Consider the following 6,581-nt stretch of genomic DNA (forward strand, 5'->3'; position numbering starts at 1 on the left):
GCGGCGTGCTACGGTTCCCGCCGGCTCCCACGGAAGCGGCAGGCAGCCTACTGCACGCAATATCGCGCGATGGGCTCCTAGTACACATATATAAAGACACAGCCAGGTAGTTTATTTTAAGGAATTGGCTCCGATGATTATGGGGGTTGGCTAGATTTCAGGTAAGAGTTTATGTTCCAGTATTTTAATATATTTATTTTTCAATTAGAGTTGAGGTATACAGTATAGTTTCAGGTGCACAACCCAGGGATTACACATTTATATAACTTACAAAGTGATCATCCCGATAAACCTAGTACCATCTATATGTTACCGTCTTGAGTCCAAATTCCACAGGGTAAGCCAGGCAAGCTGAAAATTCAGGCAGGATTTCTATGTTGCAATTTTGAGAATTTCTTCTCCAAGGGACCTCAGTCTTTTCTCTTAAGGCCTTCAACTGATTGAATGAGGCCCACCTATATTTTGCAGGGTAACTGCTTTACTCAAAGGCTACTGATTTAAAAGGTAGTCACATCTAAAAAATCTCTTCACATCTCCTTTGTTCAGGACCTCACCCTGTGTATCTCTTCATCTGGCTATTGGTTTGTCAACCTTTAATATCCTTTTTAATAAATCGGTAATCTAGTGACTATAGTGAGTAAATGAATTTTTTCTTGAGTTCTGTGAGCTGGTCTAGCAAATTAATTGAACCCAAGGAAGGGGGTGGGGTCATTGGAACCTCCAATCTATGCCAGTCGATTAGAAACACAGGTAACTTGGGCTTGTGTCTGAAGTGTGTGTGTGTGTGGCGGGGGGGAGGTCTTGTATGACTGAATCCTTAACCTGTGGAATCTGATGCTATCTCCCGGTAGTTTCAGAATTGAGTTAAATTCTCAGACACACTGCTAGTGTCTGCGAATTATTTATTGGAGGGAACCCTTCCTAAAATTAGAATTGGGTTCAGGAACCTGTGTTAGTATGGATATACCGCATTTTGTTTACCTGCTCATCAGTCAGTGGACACTTGGGTTGCTTCCATCTTTTAGCTATTATGAGTAATGTTGCTATGAACATGGGCATACAAATATTTCTTTAAGACCTGCTTTTAAATTCTTTTGGATATATACCCAGAAGTGGAATTACTGGGTCATATGTAATTCTATTTTTAGTATTTTGAGGAACCTCCATACTATTTTCTGTAGCAGCTGTAATATTTTACATTTATACCAGTAGTACATAAGGGTTCTAATTTCTCCACATACTCACTGACAGTTGTTATTTTGTTTCTTTGATAGTAGCCATGTTCTTCCTATTACTTTAACTTTCATTTTTATACATGAATATGTATAGATTTACTTATCTATAATAATAAAAGCATAATATGCTAATTAGACTGGACAGCCGACCTTCCGGATGTCCTTCTGGATTAAGCCACTGCAGTGGGGGCCGAGGCAGAATGGTTAGGGGCGATGAGGCAGGCAGGCAAGCAGTTAGGGGCGATCAGGTAGGCAGGCAAGTGGTTAGGGGTGATCAGGCAGGCAAGTAGAGGGGTTAGGGGCAATGAGGCAGGCAGGCGAGTGGTTAGGAGCCAGCGATCCCGAGTTGCGAGAGGGTGCAGGCCGGGCTGAGTGACCCTCCCCCTCCACCCCCGTGCAAGAATTTCAGGCACTGGGCCTCTAGTGTATTTATAATCATGTATTTATATATAGGCTATGTATATTTTATTTTCTACTAATTTCCTATTTGTAATTTATAGTCATCTTTTTTTCTAGTAGGTTGTTTGTCTTTTTCTTGTCAATATATGGAAGCCACCCCCCCCCAAAAAATGTATATAAATAAAAGCAAGCCCTAGGTATTGAGTTGAAATACTAAAATTGCCATTCGTTTTGGTTACAAACAGTTGATTATCATCCATTTCACGTAGTTCAACTGAATTTATAGATATTAATCCTTTGTCTGAAATTTGTTGCAACCATTTTCCACAGCCCATTAGTTACCCCTTGACTTTTTCCAGTATCTTCTACCACTGGAAAATCTTAATTGTCTACATTATCAAATCTGTTTCATTTCCTTTATGCCTTCTGAGTTTCTTGTATTATTTAAGAAGGTCTCCCTACCTAGGTATTATTTAATACTCTCCTAAATTTACTTCCTCCTGAATGTTTGCTTTACCTTTGCATCCAATCCATCTATAATTAAAAAGGGGGGGGGGTCTGACTTTATTTTCCATGTAATAGCCAATTATTCTAGTGCCATTTTAAAAAACCATCACTGAATTGAAACGCCACCTTTATTATACACTGTATTAAGTTCTTATAAAATCAGTTTCTTCCGTATTGTATTCCCCTGATCTACTTGTCTGTTCATGTGCCAATGCCCTATTCTTTTGATTACACTAGCTTTATAGCAAGTTTAATACCCATTAGGGCAAGATACTTGTGGTCTTTTTTTTTTTCCAGAGTTTTATTAGCAATTATCACAGAGCTGTTGAGCTATTGTTGTTCACACAAATCTACAGGTATCCCTGGTTAACAGTTAAATCACACATCTTAATATCTCCCTCACCTCACGAAGCTAGTCAGGTTCAACCTTAACCAACACTTACTGCTAACCTCTTAGCTTTGTTCCCCTCGGGAGGTCGGTAACCAGAATTTAGCAAATCAGTTGGCTAAGAAGACGGAGAGGAGGGAAGAAGCGAGTCTCTCCGGAAGCCTTCAGTATAGGCCTCTGGCTGGTCACCAGTGTTCCCCTCTGTCCTCAGAACGGTAGACAGGGTCATAAAGGATAACGGAAGAGCAGCAGAAACAAATGACGTGCTTACAGTTTGGGTGAGGAATAGTCTTGTTCTTAACAAATAGTTAAGTGACTCAGGAGTATAAATAACAACGCCCCTGCCTGCCGGTCCACCACATCACATTACATGCAATGCGGACGCGTCAGTGCCGCAGTGGGATCGCCTAGCAAGTGGTGAGGACACACCGAGAGCCAATTAGGCCAGTGATGGCGAACCTATGACACGCGTGTCAGAGGTGACACGCGAACTCATTTTTTTGGTTGATTTTTCTTTGTTAAATGGCATTTAAATATATAAAATCAATATCAAAAATATAAGTCTTTGTTTTACTATGGTTGCAAATATCAAAACATTTCTATATGTGACACGGCACCAGAGTTAAGTTAGGGTTTTTCAAAATGCTGACACGCCGAGCTCAAAAGGTTCGCCATCACTGAATTAGGGGGTGCTGACTGGAGGTGTCCCAGAGCACCTGCCCGTGCAGGTGCCAGACTATCATGAAAATGAATCAAACACCCATACTAGTTACCTCAGGTCTCCATACACACTCCTGACACCGCTAGGAGCTGTAGTGGCCCAGCTCCCCTTGAAGCAAGGGCTACCTGGAGCGGAAGTCTGTGGCCCTCTTCAGCGGCCGGGCCCTAGCTCTCATTGTCATTTTTGCGTTACGTGTCTAGGATGTGCACTGCGCTTCCATTATCCCTCTCATTCAAAGTCACTCATTGTGATTAGCCTCAATGCTTTTTTTGAAGTGTTATAAATTTTTATTTTTAACAGTTTTTAAATTTTATTTATTTTAGAGACAGGAGGAAGGGAGGGAGGAAGAGGGAGGGAGAGAGAGAGAGAAATATCTATTTGTTATTCCACTTATTTATGCATTCATTGGTTGCTCCTTGTATGTGCCTTGACCAGGGATCAAACCCACAACCTTAGGGTATCAGGACGATGCTCTAACCAACTGAGGTTTCCGGCCAGAGCAAATATTGTTATAAATTTTTTAAAGTAATGCATTACCTTGGTTTTAAAAAACCTTCATGGGGGGAAAAAGGTGACATATATAATACTTTAAACAATGAAAAAAACCTTCCAATAGTAACAATGGACATAAAGAATAAAAATGGATATATAGAAAGAAAAGTGGATAAAATCTCTCCTTCACATCTTTCGTGTCTGACTTACTTGGAGAGAAGGTTCTTATAAATGAACCAAGGATACAATCTTCTTAGATTTCTCCTTATAAGTGAACATGCTGGTTTATTAAATTATCAACTTGTCAAGTTTTAGCGAGAGGAAGAGCGGGTTTCAGGTTGAGGCTAGGAATAAAGAGCCGAGCTGGAGGGAGTGGGTGAGGCTGGGAGTGGAGCAAGCACAAGTGGCACCGGGGGAGGCAGACACAGGGGAAGAGCCTCCTGGCTGCCGGAAGCCATGAGGAGCCCGAGGGATCGGGAAGGGGTGCGATCCTGCGCATGGGCAGCCCGCTTGCAGAGAGGACAAGACACAGCTGGCAGGATGGGTGCAGGTACCCTCCTTCCTGGGCAACATGGCCTTTTATGGCCCATGGAGGATGAACAGAGAGAAAATGCAGGCTCCCCAGGCAGAAGAGTCCCATTGAGGCTGCCCCACCTCCTGCTAGAACTACAAGGGAGAGAGAGCACCTCAACACCCCTCACCCGCACCCCCCCCCCTTGGCAAAACTGCAACAGAATATTTCCAAACAAGATGGTATGTCCGATGGCTTCCTTTTGCCCCTCCAGATCCACTCCTCTCTTCCCCATCCGCTCTGGGCCCCGCCAGCCAGCCTCATGGCTCTGCCCGCTGGTTCTTGTGCCCTCCGCCTTCCAGTTGCCTTTGGCCACCGCCAGGAGCTGGGAGGCTGAGAGGAGCGATCAGGGTAGTTATTTCCCTGCAACGCCTCTCTGCTCCGTCTCAGGGCCGGTTTGTTGCATCCCTGAACCAAAAGCCGTCGCTCCTGTCCACAGGCCCTCTTCCCAGAATTCTCTCTGGAAGTTCCAGTAACCACTCCTACCTTCTGCTCCTCTCAGTTTACCCAACCTGAGGGTGCCATCTGCTTCCTGCCAGGACCTGGAGTGGCACAGATGGCCTGTCTGACAGGGCCCGTGGACGGAGAGTCCAGACCCCTTGTTGTTCTAAGCGGAGGTGGGGCAGCCTGCGCATAATTGGAGGCTGCTACAGGCACCTGCCGTGGAGCCGGGAACTTGAACTCTCTGGAGGTGGGGACTGGGTCTCACTGTCTTTTCAGCCCCAGCACATGGCAGGGTCTCTTCGAGGAGGGGTCCCTCTAACAGCCGGTTTCCTTTCTTGAGATCAGGAACACCTTTCTGTCTCAGAAGGTCCCCTGCTCCAATGAGGATGCCCTGAGAGGCTGCACTTGCAATGATTTTCTGCTGAGACACTGAGTCCTTGAGCGGGACTCAGACGCCAACACTCTGAGCGAAGAACAGGCCCCAGGGAGAGGCGGCAGCACTGGAGGAAGGATGTGCTCTGACAGGGAGAAACGGGGGGCCCCAGAGGTCTGCACCCCTTCCACAATTCTGCTCAAGGCCAAAGCTGGGCCAGGAAGAGGTACTGATCCACCTTAAGAGAAGCAGGAGGAAAACGGCTGCTTCCGCCATCTGGCCAGGTGGGCAGGTATTGCCAGCTACTGCGGACTTTGCAGGATAAAAAGTTGCTAGTAGTTGTTAAACGATTATGTGCGTGTGGCCTTTTAACATTTTTTGCAAGTCAATGTACCCCATTTACAACGATGTCTAAATATATATGTATCTTGATAAAGACTGGAATACACAAGAAAATATTATTGTATTGAGGATTGAGGTTATTGAATAATTTTCTTTTTTGGCTTTATTAGTGTATAATTAGTATATAGAAATTACATACATTTAACATACATTTTTTTAAATTTTAATATATTTCTATTGATTTCAGAGAGGAAGGGAGAGGGAGAAAAAGATAGAAACATCAATGATGAGAGAGAATCATGGATCGGCTGCCTCCTACACGCCCCCCTACTGGGGACTGAGCCCACAACCCAGGCACATGCCCTGACGGAATCAGACTGTGACCTCCTGGTTCATGGGTTGATGCTCAACCACTGAACCACAGCAGCCGGGCTAATGTACACATCTTGATAAGTTTGGACAATGCATACACCTCAATCAAAGTACTAAACATGTCCATCACCTCCAAAAATTTCCTTGTTGTCTTTTGTGGTGTTTTCTAGTTTGGGTTTTTGTTTGTTTTTTGTAAGAACACTTGACATGAGATCTAGCCTCTTAACATTTAACTGTAGGTACTATGTTGTACAGCAGATCTCTAGAACTTACTTATCTGGCATTTTGCATAATTTTTCATTAAAAATTGTTAATCTCATAATATTATTCTTATAATAAATGAAAATGGAGGAAAACACACAAAGCAAGTACATACACTGAGTGGCCAAATTATTATGACCGGCCAGGTTATTATGACCACCCCATCAGTACAATGAAGTGAATTAGTTATGCAAATAATAATGATAATAAAACCTTGAGAGTATTTGCTTAGGAAGTTTTCAATATTCAGTATTTTTTGAAGTGTCAATGAAGTACTGATGGGGTGGTCATCATAATCTGGCCACTCAGTGTATATTAAATTGGGCAAGATATTTTCATTTAAGCCTTCTTTTCCTTTTCCATATAATGAGCTAAATGTTCTCCACAGTCCACTCCAGATTCTACAAAACGTGATTCTGAACTGTTAAAATGAGTCATAAAAATGTGGATACAAAAGAGATTTTAGTAATTTTAGC

The 6,581-nt window shown here is 43.4% G+C and overlaps 1 long non-coding RNA gene across 1 annotated transcript in view; it reads left to right on the plus strand.

Annotated features, from left to right (window-relative positions):
• The window catches only part of LOC102259660, a 17,537-nt gene extending 11,964 nt beyond the window's left edge, over positions 1-5,573 (plus strand). Inside the window, exon 3 of the long non-coding RNA XR_314421.2 lies at positions 5,103-5,573. This is a non-coding gene — a long non-coding RNA (uncharacterized LOC102259660). The remainder of the gene's footprint in view (positions 1-5,102) is intronic.
• The last annotated feature ends 1,008 nt before the right edge of the window (positions 5,574-6,581 follow it).

The sequence above is a fragment of the Myotis brandtii genome, unplaced genomic scaffold (genome assembly GCF_000412655.1).
Source record: "Myotis brandtii unplaced genomic scaffold, ASM41265v1 scaffold657, whole genome shotgun sequence".
Lineage (NCBI taxonomy): Eukaryota > Metazoa > Chordata > Mammalia > Chiroptera > Vespertilionidae > Myotis > Myotis brandtii.